Raw genomic sequence first — 16609 nt, 5'->3', positions numbered from 1 at the left:
TAGTTTAGAACTAGTTGATTCTTCACCTTCTACCGCATAAGAGAGGAAGCTAGAGGAAAGGGACGTACCTAATCCTACTGTAGCAAGGGGGAGAAGCATTTTTACAACAGTTCGAGGATTAGAATTAGAATCCTAAAAGCATTTGTTCAAGAAAAATATTGCAAAAAAATAATTCATTTCTCTAGTAGCAGTAGTAGACTTTAAAGTAGAAATAAAAACAGCAAATATATACTAAGCACTTACCCTATATGCCAAACATTGTGCTAAGTAGAAGCTGTTAGAATCCTTTAACTTAAAAGTGAAGAAACTAAGACTCAGTGAAATAACTTATCCAGAATTACCTTGCTAATATGTTAGCATTAAAAATACAAAAACAGTATTTTTACACAAAACATCAACCTAAAACCTATCCACAATATAGAATATTATTTCTGTGTAAGGAGTATATGGTGTTCACTCAGCTAATTAGCCTGACCCTCCTTGCTCTCACAGTTTTGCTTTGTTGTGGTTTTGCTTGAGGGAGAGGGGGCTGTGACACTGCTAACACATTCAATTCTATACACCATCCTCCGCACATATACCTACACGGCTGGACATAGTAAATACTGAAGTTTACTACTAGGAAGGGATGGATGCAAGTAGGAGATCACACACAAATGAACAAAGCAAGAACGGAAACAAAGTCTCAATACTCTCTTTTCAATGCTCCTTTTACAAGAGTATAATGTTAGATTTGTTTTTGTTAAAACTGTTCAATAGTACAGTACATAGCCAAGAGGTCAGTAAATGTCTCCTTATGGGCACCAAGCTTTGTCCACAGGTTTCAGAACTGTGACTCTAAAGATAGATACACCAAATAACGCTTCAGAAAAACATGTACTCTAAATGTGAATAATATGTCTGAGTGTATAAATTAAATGCATACAGCAAATAATTGTAGTAGAAAATTTAAGCAAGAATTCTTCTAAAACATTCCCAATAAACTGAAGATTTTCTTCTAAATGTAGGAAGCACAATATATAACTGTTTTTAGTTTGCAAGCTGCCGGAATACGATATACCAGAAATAGAACAGGGTAATTTATTAAGTTGCTAGTTTACAGTTCTAAGGCTGTGAAAGTGTCTATATTAAGGCACCAACAAGAGGTTACCTTCACCCAAAAATGGCCAATGTTACTCTCTCAGCTGGAAAGGCACGTGGTGAAATCTGCTAGCTTTCTCCCCTGTCTTCTTGTTTCATGACGCTCTCCCGGGAGCATTTTCCTTCTTCATCAACAAAGGTCTCTGGTTGCATGGGCGCTAAAGCTTTTCCAAAAATGGCTCCCTCTTAAAGGCTCCAGTAAGCAACCCCACCTTGAATAGGTGGAGACACATCTCCATGGAAACCACCTAATCGAAAGACGTTACCCACAATTGGATGGGTCACATCTCCACAGGAACAATCAAAAAGTTCCCACCCAACAATAATGAATGAGGATTAAAGGGCATGGCTTTTCTGGGGTCCACAACAGATTCAAACCAGTATAATAACCTACAAATGTCATCCATTATTAAACATTTTATACTAATTATGCATCCATTCTAAATTTTATATTATTTATACCTTTAAATGGTTTTTATAAAACCCAACTTTATATATGTTTCCCACACAGGACTAAATAATTTCAAAAGAAGAATTACTTTTTTCTTTATTATGCAATACCCATGCATTCTGGATCACCACATACAGATATTTGCTTCAATTCAAAATTATATCTAAAGGGCAAACAATCATTATGTGTACTAAGGCAAACTTCTTTCATTAAAATATCTAATATAAAAAATACAATCAATTTAACATGATTCTCTATTGGTCACTTTAAACATAACAAAAAAGTCTACTTGGCTAGAAAATGGGAAATCTCAATAGATTTTGCTTCTCAGAAACACATTTTAAAATTTCAGAAATAATATATTCTGAAAGATAAGCTAGATATGTTTAGGGCCTTTATCTTTCCATCTCCTTCAATGGATGCTATAGGGTTCATTTAATTCTTCCTTTGTTCTACAGTTAGTAAAGACCAAAAGTTTATTTGTAGTACTAAAGAAACTACATCAAATAATATGTCTGTTAAATGACAAATGTTTACAGTAAAAAGCTGAGGAATTCATAATGACCATTTTTGTTTCCTTATACCGTCAAATCCCCCAAAGTCCTAATTGCCTTATTTTGATATTTTGTTAGATTGAATACACAGAGATGCTTTCCTTTGTTTTATAACATATATGACTGTACAGTATGTTTGAGAAAGATTGAACTAGAATAATGAAAGTTTGTTTGCAAACATTCTGGTTCTCTTAGCATTCTCTGTACTGTGTTGTTTGCCCCATTACTGCCAAATAGATGGAAAAATTTTCCAACAAAAGTTATAGAAACACTGGCTTTGGGGTGTCAGCATAGACTAAAATAAACTATACTTTGTCTTATTTTAAAAAAAAAGAAACATTTAAAGAAAGATATAACTGTTGGAAAAAAAACTAAATAGAATGTCAAAAATTGGCTATCTTAACATCATTCCTAACGCAAGTACAAATACATAAATATACTTAATTTTTAAAAGCTGTTTAAACCATGAGGAAATTATTTACTTGAAAGAAAAGCAATCGTTTTGAAATCCAACAGACCTGGGCTCAAATCTCAACTATGCTAATTATAAAAACTGTGGTCCTGGGCAAGCAATTTAAACTGAATCTCAGACCTCTAAAACAGGAATAGCAATATCCTTACAAAGTTAACATATGGACTGGAAACAATGAATGTAATGAAATTATCATGCTGAACAGCAGACAAAGAGTCTTCAATAAATGGTAACCATCATCATTAAATTCATCATAATCATCACTGAAATAACAATGTTTTTACAGTGGTTATACAAAAACTGAAAATTAAGATACCTTCCTGTGTAAATCTTGGGTTTTTCTGACCTTATCATTTGTAATATTTACCACTATTTAAAAGAGAGTAGAATCTTAAAAAATAAAAGGAAACAAGTCCCAAATAAGTTAATAGATTGTTTTTTAATTATGTGAATGCTTTTTATAAATGTGAAAGATGGAAAGTCACTTGGAACAACAAGTTCATTTTCTTCACTCATCACATTAACACAAGGATTATAAAGTAAGTACATACCAAATCAGAGCATAAGACAATTCAGTACGACATTTCCAGTCTTTTTAGTAACTGTTATCAAGTAGAAACTTCAAAGCTATTTGAATCAACTCTCAAAATTTAACTGAAATGCTTTTTTGCTTTTAAATTCTATGCCTGTCAGCCTAGTAAACAAAGATTAAAAGTATACTTTCTGTTATTCATGTTTCAAAATATGTGTAATGTTTATTATAAATGTAGGTGACTGCTTTCAACATAAAATCTCAGCCTATGCTTTCGCTGGATCACTGATGAACTAACACAAACTGTTACATTCTAGAATCATCATCTCATTTAAGTGTTGGTTGAAGAAAATACTACAATCTTCCTAACCTCACTCCCTGGGACACAATTATTAATCACTCTGCTATGGTGTTTGGGATTAACAACTGGAAAGAAATTAGTAAACAATATATAGTGTGATTCTACTATTTATGAAAATTAGTATTTTTTAATAAACACACATGTTGAAAAAAAGTTTGGAAAATGTTGTATCAAAGTACTGTGGATAATTTTGGCTTCCTCCTTTAAAATAATCTATAATGTTAATTTTTAACAAAATAGCAAAGAAGAAAGTAAGACTAAGTATCTAGTCTAAATAAATTAAAAAAACAGAGTTTCTTTATATATCAGGATCTCAGAACCATGAAATAAACTTATATATCAGGACTTACTAAGAATTCAATGCCTCCTCTATATATTTTCCAACCCAAGCTATGCAAAAACAAAAGCTACGGCGTTTGCACTCCATAAATAAAGAAACCCAGAGTCTATACTACCTCTGTACAGAGACTGTACCTACTTACCATCAAATTTACAAACCACATTACTTTGCTTTACCCTTTCCTTTTTCAGAATTTCACAAAATCCAACTTAAGAATACTTTGTTCGAAGACCCACGAGCCCAAGATGCTATCATGCAAAGGGAAAGAAGAGCGTAGAATCAGCATTAGTATATTCTACCAGAGGCTACAGGGAAGGACCCACATATCTGCCTAGCCCTGGGGCACACAAACAGCATCCCACTGGCCAACTCCACAAAAAAACCTATCAATTACACTATTGCTTTATCAGAAGCATCTGAAATAATCTATCAGTTGCACTGTTGCTTTATCAGAAGCATCTGCTCTAGATACCTCAGGAAATCCCTCACTGGCTAAGCAACCACCTCTCTGCCGTCTGGGAAACTATTCTCATTTTTGCCTTCAATCTATAGATAAAAATAAATCAAAATTATATAATTGTTAACAAATAAAGTTCAGGTCTGGAACAAAGTTTTATTTTCTCTAACAACAAGCTAAAAGGCTACTAAAATACAGCATTTAAATGTAGTGGTTAATAAAAAAAATGAAAACACTGGTAAAAAGCAACAACTTCAATCATCTTTTTGAATGACTATGGGATGGTATATTAGTATTTTAACAGGAAAAGAATCTATAGGATTAAAGAATGGAAGTAAACCACAGTTAATTAAAGTGAATGTACAGCAGTGAAAATTAAGGACTAAATGTATCACAATTGATTAGGTAGAAGATCCTGTAAAGATAATGAAGATTGAGTATTTTTTAATATGATATTGAATTACTGGAAATAATACTTCCTGGACTAAAACTATTACTGAATATGCCACAGTCAGTGAGATATAGAGGAAGAAGTCGCCAATATTTCTACAAACTCAGGTTCCTGGAAAAGTGATCTTGGCACAGAATGAACTGTCCTCCTTGTTACCCCATAGCAGGACCTCCTCCTAATGCTAATAACACTGCAAAGAAAAAAGCTAAATGAAAATTAAGTGAATAATAATCAAGGGAGAAAGCAAATGATTTAACTAACCTCCACCTCAGTGGAAGGTCTGGGGAGAAGTGTGGAATGGACCCAAGATTAAATCACTAGGTGGGGAAAAGGCTGCCTATTTCCTTGCTATCACCCAGAGAAGGTGGTAAGAGTAAAAGTGGAAGCAGCAATGATTAATTATTTGTTAGAATATTAGAGAACATTTAACTACTTATAAAATTACAGACATTTTTCTCAAATTACAGTGATCCCACCCTCAAGGGATAGAAGCTAAACCCACTCTTCTGAACACTAATTGTAAAGCATATTATTCTCATTCAAAATAAGTATACTTCTACTCCTGGTACCAGTAATTCTTCCGTTTTATTTTCCTATAAAGGACAATTAAGTTTCTACTGCTCATTTACATTTATTTCTGGAAACAAACAGGCATTTTCCCCATAATTTTCTTTTATGGAAACTTATTCTGGCAAATATTATAAACCACAAAAATAATAATAAAATGGATCTTATGAAGAGTAAAATTATTAATAGAGAAGTAAGAAGAAGCTAATATAGATAGCTCTTTAAAATAGTTCTAAATCTGAATGACACATAAATTAGGAAGGAATTTTTTCTGATTTTGCTGAGACCAGACATCACTGTTAACTACGTATGGGGCTTTTCACATGATGTTTCAAAAAGCACCATGAAGGCCAAGCACATCTTATGATGTCTCAAACAACACTTGCAAAACAATAAAACTATTTATTAAGTGTCAATTCAAAATCAAGTTCTATCACTATCCCTTAGTGCCAAAATAAGCATCTTTAGAAATTGAACTTTTTGCTTACTGACATGCAATTTACTAAGTTACTGCTTCACTGTTATAAGCAGTATTCAAGTTAAAATACACAAAGCAAGTGAACACAACAGTTTTCTTGAGCATCCATGAATTCCATTTTTGAAGTAATTTTGAATTTTTAAAATTCTTAATGGTTTGTGTTAGACTTTGGTTCAAATTTCTTCTGGGCCATTTATTACCTGTGTGAACTTGGGCAATTTACTTCAGGTTTCTGAAGATCATTATCCTCATCTAAACAGAATAATCATGCCCAGTCATACTAATATTGAACTGATTAGAGGAGACGGTATATATAAAGTACATAAAATAGGTGCTCCAAAAATGGAAGATATAATAGAAAGATGTTTCATAACTCTATATTTGGATATATTAAAAATGTTTAATTCCTTTAGATAAGAAATCATTTGACTTCTTGCCTTATGTTGGTTTATTCATGATGTATGCTGGATACTATGTCATCCTTCATTGCAACTAATATCTCTAATGCTAAGTATAGTATATACTCGAATAATGTTAATTTAAAAATTTGAACATATACTAGAATATAGAGAATAGAATAATGAACCAAAAGGTATCTATTACCCAGCTTTAACAATCAACAATGACAAAACTTGATCCATACTCACACACTTCCCCGCCTCACTGGATTAGGTTTAAGCAATTCCCAGACATCATCTTATCTTTTCATGCTTAAATAATTCAGTATGTATTTCAAAAAGATAAGGACGCTACTGAACAAATCTAAAATATCATGATCTTGCCCTAAGAAATCAAGCAGTCAGTATACAAAAGCTTTCCAATTGTCACAAAGTTAAAAAAAAACAATACAGACTTTTTTTTTTGTTTGAATCAGGAAATTCACATATGATATTTTGGTGAACAGGTCTCAAGTCTCCATTAATTTAAAGGTTCCCCTCCTTCTCCTTTTCTTCAATGCTATATATTTGCTGAAGAAACCTGGTCCTGTACAATCTGGTTTTCTAGATTTTGCTGACTATCCCCACAGTGTTCTACAGGTTCTTCTAGCTCTCATTTTACCTTGCAGGCATTTATTCTTAGAAGCTACAGTAAAAACTTTAATTTGATGTTTTCTTCCTTATCTACCAGATTCCTAACATAAATACTAATGAAAAGAACAACAAAGTGGTTAAATGATAGAAAATGCAAAGAAAAAAAGTGACCAAGTGAAGAGATAATCAATCCTTGCAGTGATTTAACCAGGTATAAGTAGGCCAGCTTTCTAAGGCACAGCACATTAAGAAGTTTCAAATGCTGTGTGACTTCTAAACTAAATGGAATCTCATCCTCCACTGCCCACCTATGATATTTGTATACCCTCCTACACCATTTCCTAAGGATAAGTTTAACCCCTGCGTACATCTGAATAAGCTACGACTAATATACTAAGGCTCTATCCAGTATGTGTGCCACTGTGATTAGCTCCTACCATTTTAGAACAGTAACATTAAAATATATGAACTATGGAATATCTTTAAAGTAGAAGACAGAAACATGATAATCACTCCTATTTGGGCAGAATGGAGGAAAAGATGATATCCTGGAATGAAGTAATTAGTTACAGAAAACCAGTTTAAATACAGGAACATCCCCATTCTAGTATACCAAGCTTAGTTCACAAACTCTTAGATTAAATGTATGACATTAAATGATTAATATGAATGAAGAGATCACAGAAAGATTTAACTGTAATAGGCTGCCTATCTGAGAACACATGTATTCATGTAACACAGGGGGAGAAGCATTACTAAACCTTCATGAGCTTGTAAATTCATCTCTTTAGTACCAGGCAGCATTCGTTCTGCAAAGGAAAATGAGGAACTTTTCACTCAAGAATAGACTGTTAGGATTTGGCCAATGTCTCAGAATCTCCAAAGATAAAGAACAAGAGTAGATTCTGCAAATATCAACTATATCCACAAACTAGCAAGGAGCTCTTCAGTGAACAAATAGAAAAGTCAGTTCATCATGCACTGGTTTTTCTGCCACTCTCTAATAACCAGACAGTGATTACCATTCATTCCGTCAATTTCAAATATAAAATGCAAAAATGCATAGGAGAGCAATAAAAATACCACGTAAGATAATTACAGCAGTATATTGTTTTAAGAAGCACTCTTAACATATTCAAAAACAAATAAGTGACCAAAAATAAACTAAACCAAAGGAAGGGTGGGAACTTTACATCTAAAAGAGAGATTTTAAGGAACTAAGCTTTGAGAACAAAAACTTTCAGAATTGAATTCACCATAATCCTTCAATACCTACAGCTTTAACATTAAAGAGGTTAATAATAAAAACAGGTGCAATACATTCCAGGAAGTGAGTATACCACACTCGGAGCATTGTTTTCCATGGGAAAAATAAAGGCTGTTTCTTCAAGAGTGGCTCTAGAACAGAGATTCTCAACCTTTTTTTCTGTTCCAATACTTTCAGGATACACACATTCTCACTAATAACAGTGACTCAGAACCTATTTAGAGATTTATTATAACAACAAGGTAAAAAGCAAATTATCTTTGAGTGTTAAGCTTACCAAGCATTCAAACTTTAAGATGAATATTACTTTAATTTGAAATCAATTTAGCTGAAATCAGTAGCACAAAAGAAGTTAGTTTTACAGAGGAATTCCTGAAAGAATACAGGAAAAAAAAAGGAAGGGTTGGATGAGAAGAAGAAACAGAAAGGCCTAAAGTCAGCAAAAGTCAATATGAGGGCATAAACAAGTGGGAGGAAAGGGAAAAGAGATGGGAGCGGAAGGATATTAGGTACACCTAGATAGCACTATGTCCTTGGGAAGGTGCTTTTATTGTACATGCCTTGTCAAGGGCAGAATTCTCATGTCAGAACTGATTGAAAGTCTATAAACAGAAAAAAGTTATCCCCTAGTCAAAATCATACAGTTTTCAAAACCGAACCTTTGATTCCATTCCTGGCTGACAAATCTCAGAAAAGACATAATGAAGCAATAAAAACTTTATGAAAAAGCAACAAAAGGGATGCAAGGAAAGGTAAACAAGAAGTTTCTCCTCTAAGGGCAACCTAGAAAGGCACATAATTGAAGACCACAAAATCAATTCCATGTAAGAAACGTTCTTATCAAATCTAATAATCCTAGAAAATGAAAATTTTCATCTGAAAATTAAACTCTGTAAAACTCTTCAAAAATTCACGGATGAAATAGACATTACAAATAAGTAAAGGTAGCAACTGGAAATCTTTCAGGAAATGATGCCACAGAAACAGAATGCTCAACTATATGGACCCTGCCTGTGACTCAATATGGGGGTAATGTTTATGTTGTTACTGACATTTTTGTTAGGCTATCATCTTTGAAATTATGAACACTTGCCCAACTGAGTGTCTGATACAGATGTCTTTGACAGTAAAGATTTTCATTTTACTACTGAAAAGAATGAAGGGTCAAAGGATGCAAAGAACTTGACACTACTACTAGTACTTATAGAGATCTCATAGACAGAATATTTTCAGAGTTAGAAGAAACCTTGAAACCCATGTAAACAAAGTCAACTAGTAAACTGAACTCTAGCAATTATATATGCTTCCTACTTCTCCCTTACAACTGCATGGTAAATGTTCATATATTAACCCACTTTAAATTCTAACACAAGAACTCAGTGATGTGATAAAGAAAGCAAAACTGTACATGTTTTAGATATGAAAAAAACTGAGGCTTGCCCAAGAACACAAAATTTACAAGTGGTAGTACCTCTTCAGGTTACATGTGAAGGAAGAGTTAAAATGTCTCCTGTACTAAGAAATTTTCAAATTATTCCCGTCCAAAACATTGTCTTTTCTGCTTTCCTACAGTACTTTAAACAACCCCCTGCTCTGCGTATTTCAGGTATTTAAAATAACTTAAGCCATTCCTATACAAATCTGTCTCACTCTACAGTAAAGTCTCTGAACCTAGGACAAAATTATACCCCCTTTACCTGACAGTAAACATTAGCTCAGATATCTGTGGCATTAAGTGCTTGCTGAACACATCTTTTCTTCTGTCTAGAGCTTTTTCCACAGGCACACTTGCATTGTTTATCTTTAGAAAGTAATGTCTTCCAGTAGACAGAACTGATGGTGATGGTGATAAGAGTAGTAGTAACAGTAACAGCCCAGCTTACTGCATGCCAGGCCCATTCTAAATGCTCTATCTTCACAACAAGCCTCTAAGTTAATTACTATTATTTTCCCCAATTTATAAGAGGAGAAGTAGGCATAAAATGGTAAAATGATATGTCCAAGGACACATGAGTGGAGGTGGGAGCCTAACTCCAGACATTAGGCATTTAACTGCTAAGCTATTCTCCAAAATGTTCACTGAGCTAGCATTCTAGTTTACAAGCTGCCAGAATGTGATATACCAGAAATGGAACAGCTTTTAAAAAGGGGAATTTAATAAGCCACAAGTTTACAGTTCTAAAGCTGTGAAAATATCCACATTAAAAGCAAGGCCATAGAAATGTCCAAGGTAAGGCATCCAGGAAAAGATACCTTGGTTCAAGAAGGTGACGACGTTCAGCATTTCTCTCTGAGAACATCGCGACAGCTGCTAGCCTTCTCTCCAGGCTTCTTTTTTCATGAAGCTCCCCAGGGGGTGTTTTCCTTCTTCATCTCCAGAGGTCTCTGGCCGCGTCTTGTGGTTCTCATGGTTCGGCAACTTTTTACCAAAATGTTTCCTCTTTTAAAGGATTCCAGTAAACTAATCAAGACCCCAACTGGAATGGGTGGAATCACATCTCCCTCTAATCAAAGGTTAATATCCACAATTGTATGTGTCACATCTCCATGGAGATGATCTGATCAAGTTTCCAACCTATAGCACTGAATAGGGATTAAAAGAAACGGCTGCCTCCACAAGGTGGATCAGGATTAAAACATGCCTTGTCTGGGGACGTAATCCTTTCAAACCAGCACACCAAGTAAGATCTCTTCTGTTATAATATGCTTCTCAAACATGAATCAGTTCATATGAAGCTAATAAATGGGAGAATGATGTCATTAACTCAGGTTATAATGGTTCATAAACAATCTTTACCAGCAAATTTAAGTTTTCAACCAAAATACCTCTAGTTTAATAGAGAGTTCACCAACATAAGCCGAATGCAGTGAACTGCAGAGGATTACTGTGCTGTTCATGATGCAATTCATACCACATTCAATTTAGTCACATACTATGTCTTGGTAGGGCCTTTTGCCTGGTATGTCTTCATTTTGGGAAATTCTGCTGCCCACGTCTCTGTAATTCAGCAGCTTCAACCCTTTATTATACCTCTTCAATCAATCAACCATCACTTTTTTAAAAGATAAAACTTTATATTTACCGTAGTATCTCTTTACTTGTGAGGAATCTTATATGTCTTTTTAACTGTGCTATTATTTTCATTAAGATTGTTGCTGGGTTTTTTTTTTTAGTATTCTAGTCACAAAGCTGCATAGATATCGGGTAGTCTGTGCAACCCTATTGTTCCCAGACCTTTTTTTTCAGTGTGTGATATGAAAAACCACAAGATTTTCCAGAAATACATGCATTGTGTCACAGCAAAAACAATAAAAAAAATAATGTTTTAAAACCATTATCAACTTATACTAACTATCTTTTTATGGCCAGTCAGATCTTTCAAGTCTTTCTCAATAAAATTACCACACTCAAAAATACTTTGGAACTAAAAGGTATTCATTCCCTAATTATCTCAATGCCTTCTATGTAAACTCAAAGTCAGGAGTTCCTCCGAAATACATGGAAGAGAAACACAGAAACATGTTATGACTGGTTCCCAAACTAATTGGATATCAGAACCACCAGAACACTTTTAAAAAAGTACAAGTGCCCACCCAGACACAGACCTACTGGATCTCCAGAGACAAGATCCTGGAATCTGTATTAGAGCCAGTTCCTCAGTAGACTGTGTTTATCTGATAGCCCAGCCACTTAATGAGGAGGAATTTAAAGAAGAAAAAAAAGCACAAAAATTAAGGCCCCAAAAGATATAGTTTTACTTTCTGATATGATCAGTAATCCAAGTGGACAGAAATACCATCCCAACTGAAGACTACTAAAGTTGGATTAACAGCCATCTTTTAATCATGTAACTCCAAACTGATCAAATATGGAAGGTCTGCTCATTAGCCGTATATGATTAATAATGAAAGGCTTGAATGAGTAGAAGTAACAACACAACTATACCCTCTAACAAGTTGCATGATACACAAATAAGACACTCATTGTGGGACATGAGCACAAAATCATGCAATATGACTTTGTAATATTTGCACACATACATTATTTTCCTCTTGCCACAGAGCTCTCTAGCATTATGAAAGAAGGAAAGTCACTATCTTCTTTGACTTTTTAAATTTGAGGATTTGGGGGTCTCTAGTGTCAAACTGTTCTCATCAAAGCTATACAATATTACCTACACTATTACTAGCCATAATCTTAATTTATCTCAACATAATTTAAGCTTATTCCTCCATTTATATTTCTTATTTAAATGCATATAAGAATCAACCACAGCTAGTAGAATGTACAGTAGTACATAACATAGTACAACTCTAAACCCTGTACGAAAAGGTATTTATTAATATACTTGTCCTAGACCAGAAAACAGAAAGACACAGCGCTAAAAACATCCTTCCATGCTTCAGACATGGCAACTGGGTGATGTGTACTCCTGCAGATTAATCTGCAAGGGGCTGGTTTTTTTTAATTACTGGAACATGGGTAAAGGAATGACAAATTAAGCAAGTCATTATTAAACAAACAAAATGCTCTAGAAAATGTTATACCCTAATATAAGAATGAGGATGTAAATATTTCTGAGCCAGAATATTTGTAAGAAGGAAACATGGTTTAAATTTGGGGGCGATAAAAAATATTGATCAATTTACACAGGAAGAAACAAACCTTATTTGGGCTACCAAATATAATTAGTGGGGATCCCAAATTATGTTTTTATCTGGCCTTTACCTAGCTGTTCCAAAAAATGTGCTTTTCCTAATTTTCTTTTCCAAACTTTATCAAAGATTTATATTTTATAGTACTACATTTCAAATGAAATAAAGTATAATCAAAGGATCTACTAGTTTTCATTTGTCTGGGCCTCAAATATTTTTATTTACTTGATAGTTCAGCTACTTGAAATTTAATGATATGAAATGAGATATATGGTAATCCAAAGATGTCCCCAAGGTACTTAATATCCTGTTGTGTTCAATAAAACTCAAATTTCACTTAGAATGAAAAATATCACTGCCTTCAGTTAAACCAGAAAAATACCCCAGGAGATATTTTATCTGATATAAACAACGTGTTTTGCCACTTACAGAAGCTAAATTTTAATCTTCCATTTATCAGAACTATTTGCCAAAGGCAAATGACAGCATGTAACAATGGAATGAAATTTCTTGTAATTGGCAGCAGGTGCAATAACAGCTACAGAGAAAAGTGCCTGACAAGGAATCCAAAGCTGTCTCACAGCACTTCATACTCAGGATGCGTCAAAACTACCATGTCCATGAGATTTTGTAGGTATGTAAAGAGTGGTGCCTCAACAAATCCAAAAGTAATTTGAACAGTGAATAAAAAAGTATTTGCAAAGTCCCCTTGGGGGGAATGCCGAGAATGGGGGGAAACGTCCCCATTTGAAGAAGGCCTGATAATCTCGTAAGCAGTGAGGACAACCTAATCAACAGGCCGAGCCCTCAATCTTGGGGTTGTTCATATGAAACTTACCCTGCAAAGGATAGGCTAAGCTTACTTAAAATTAGGCCTAAAAAAAAAAAAAAATTAGGCCTAAGGGTCAGCCCCAGAGAATCTTTTTTGTTGCTCATATGTGGCCTATCTCTCAGCCAACATGGCAAGCAAACTCACTGAGCTCCCCCTCTCTATGTGGGACATGACTCCCAGGGGTGTAAACAGCCTTTGCCATGTGGGACAGAAATCCTAGAATGAGCTGGGATTCAGCATCAAGGGACTGAGAAAAACTTCTCGATCAAAAGGGGGAAGAGAGAAATGATATAAAGTGTCAGTGGCTGAGAGATTTCAAACAGGGTCAAGAGATTATCCTGGAGGTTATTCGTATACATTATATAGATAACCCCTTTTTAGTTTATAGTTATTAGAGAGGCTAGAGAGAAGTGCCTGAAACTGTAGAGCTGTGTTCCAGTAGCCACATTTCTTTAAGATGATTGTATAATGATATAGCTTTTGCAATGTGACTGTGTGATTGTGTATGATGCTCCATTTATCTATGGTATGGACAGATGAGTAAAAAATATGGATTAAAAATAAATAAATAAATAAAATAATAGGGGGAACAAACATTAAAATAAACTGGGTAGATGGAAATATTAGTGGTCAATGAGAAGGGGGTAAGGGGTATGCTATGTATGAGTTTCTGCTTTCTTTTTATTTCTTTTTTCTGGAGCGATGCAAATGTTCTAAGAAATGATCATGGTGATGAATATACAACTATGTGATGATAACGTGAGCCACTGATTGCATACCAAGTATGAAATGTTCATAAGTTAAGAATGTTCATGTTTGTATACTGTTAGGTTTTATCAATAAAAATTTTTTTAAAAAGGAAAAAAAAACTACCATGCCCAATTTCATTTGTATTAAATGTCAAATGTCTTCAATGAATACTGCATAACTGACATATAAACACTAAACTAAAACTGCTGAAAACAGACAGCTTCCCATAACTTGAATTCAATTTTGTGTTGTAGATAACACTTTCGAACACTGCAACATTTTCATAATGCTACATAAGCCACAAAAAACAGATGTCTTTCAAATAGAAAGTTCTCTGCACCCTAAATGACAAATCTTACATGAAGACACTATAGGGATAATAAATTACAGCATTAAATTACCACACAAAGACATAAGGAAGTAGAGAATACATACTCTAATTTGGGGGGTGGGGGGAAGCGTAGGGGGAGATTTATCTTTTAAATAATGAATAAAATAATAAAATTACAAAATTCTTAAGAGTAAGAACATCTCATGCTTATTTTATCCTGTATATCTTCATTGCAGAAAAAAATTACTCTTCCTCCATAAACCCATAACACCAGTGTAGCCATGAAAAAAACATCAGACAAACCAAAAGTGAAAGACATCCTAAAAGTGACCAATTGTACAAGTCCGAAAAACCATCACAGTCTGGAAGGACCTAAGGAGACATTAAATGCAATGACATTTCCTGGATAAGATATGGGAATAGAAAAAGGTAGGAACTAAAGAAATGTGAATAAAATATGGACTTTAGTTAATAATAATGTATCAATATGGCTCATTAGATGTGACAAATAGGTGTCATAATGTAAAGTGATGGGACTGGAATGCAGGGTATATGGGAATTCTGTATTATCTAGGTAACTTTTCTATAAATCTAAAACCATTCTAAAATTAAAAGATTTTTTTTTTAATTGGCAATTTTAAGTGTCAGAAAACTCAATTCGAACCAACTTAAACATTAAAGAAATATATTGCCTCACCTAACTGGCAATATCCAAAGGGCTGGTTTCACTTAGAGTAAAGAAGGATTCAGAGGATTCAAATGATCTCAGGAAGGGGTCTCTCCATTTCTTGGCTTGGCTCTGCTCTCCAGGGGTGAGTTATAGACTCAGGCTTCATGTACAGACAGTTCTGCCATAACACTTATTTAAAAAGAGGCAAATCTGTTCCAGTGATTGATATATTAGGTAACAATTTGAGCATAACACGAAGACTGGATTTACTTTTGCAAGATTTCATCTCTGGGCATTTCAATGTCAGGTGTTAATAAACGTTTCCTGTAAAGAGCGAGATAATAAACATTATAGGCTTTGTGGGTCATGTGGACTTTGTCACAGCCCTTCAACTTGGCTGTCATAGTGGGAAAGTGGAGACAACGGTAGATGAATGGGTGTGGTAGACTGAAGATGACTTCCCAAGAGAAGTCCCAGGCCTTATTATCAGAACCTCTGAATGCTACTTTATTTGGGAAAAAGTCCTTTGCAGATGTGATGAAATTAAAGATTTTAAGGTGAAGAGATAATCTGGATTATCAAGGTAAACCCTAAATGCCATCACAAATGTTCTCAGAGAAGCAGAAAGAATACCTTTTTTGTTGCTTATATGTGGCCTATCTCTCAGCCAACATGGCAAGCAAACTCACTGCGCTCTCCCTCTCTATGTGGGACATGACTCCCAGGGGTGCAAACATCCTTTGCAATGTGGGACATTGCACAAAAGACAAAGTGATGTGGAGACAACAGCAGAGATGAGAGTCTCTGGGCGAGCAGCCACCCAAAGTTGGAAAAGGCAAGGAACAGATTCTCTCCTAGAGCCCCCAATTGGAGGGCTGCCTTGTTGATACCTTGATTTTGAATGTACAGCCTATAGAACTGTGACAGAAAAACTTCTACTGCGGTGTTTGTTACCGAAGCCAGAGGAAATTAATATACCATATAAAACAAGTTGCAGGGATTAACACATTGAGAGCCGTTATTCAGCCTACTGTAGTCTTGATTAATTTCTTTCTGTGGCTTTCTTCAGATATGTTTTAGTGCTCTTTTCCTCTACCTGAATTAAATGTGCTATCCATTGATTCTAATTCTTTCTTGATAATTAAAATGTATAATTAAGACAAAGAATTTCCCTATGCATATTGTTTTAGCTAAGTCTTGTAGATTCTGATATATTTTGCTTTTAAAATCATATTGTATTTATTCTACAACTTTTTACTTCCCCCTTTG

At 34.5% G+C, this 16609-nt stretch overlaps 1 protein-coding gene across 1 annotated transcript in view; it reads right to left on the bottom strand.

The window, feature by feature from the left end:
- ARHGAP32 (Rho GTPase activating protein 32) overlaps nucleotides 1-16609 on the bottom strand; it is a 450472-nt gene that overhangs the window by 333713 nt on the left and 100150 nt on the right. The window lies entirely within an intron of this gene.

Source organism: Tamandua tetradactyla, chromosome 8 (genome assembly GCF_023851605.1).
Source record: "Tamandua tetradactyla isolate mTamTet1 chromosome 8, mTamTet1.pri, whole genome shotgun sequence".
NCBI lineage: Eukaryota > Metazoa > Chordata > Mammalia > Pilosa > Myrmecophagidae > Tamandua > Tamandua tetradactyla.
The sequence above is the reverse complement of the archived record's forward strand: the minus strand, read 5'-3'. Positions and strand labels throughout refer to the sequence as shown.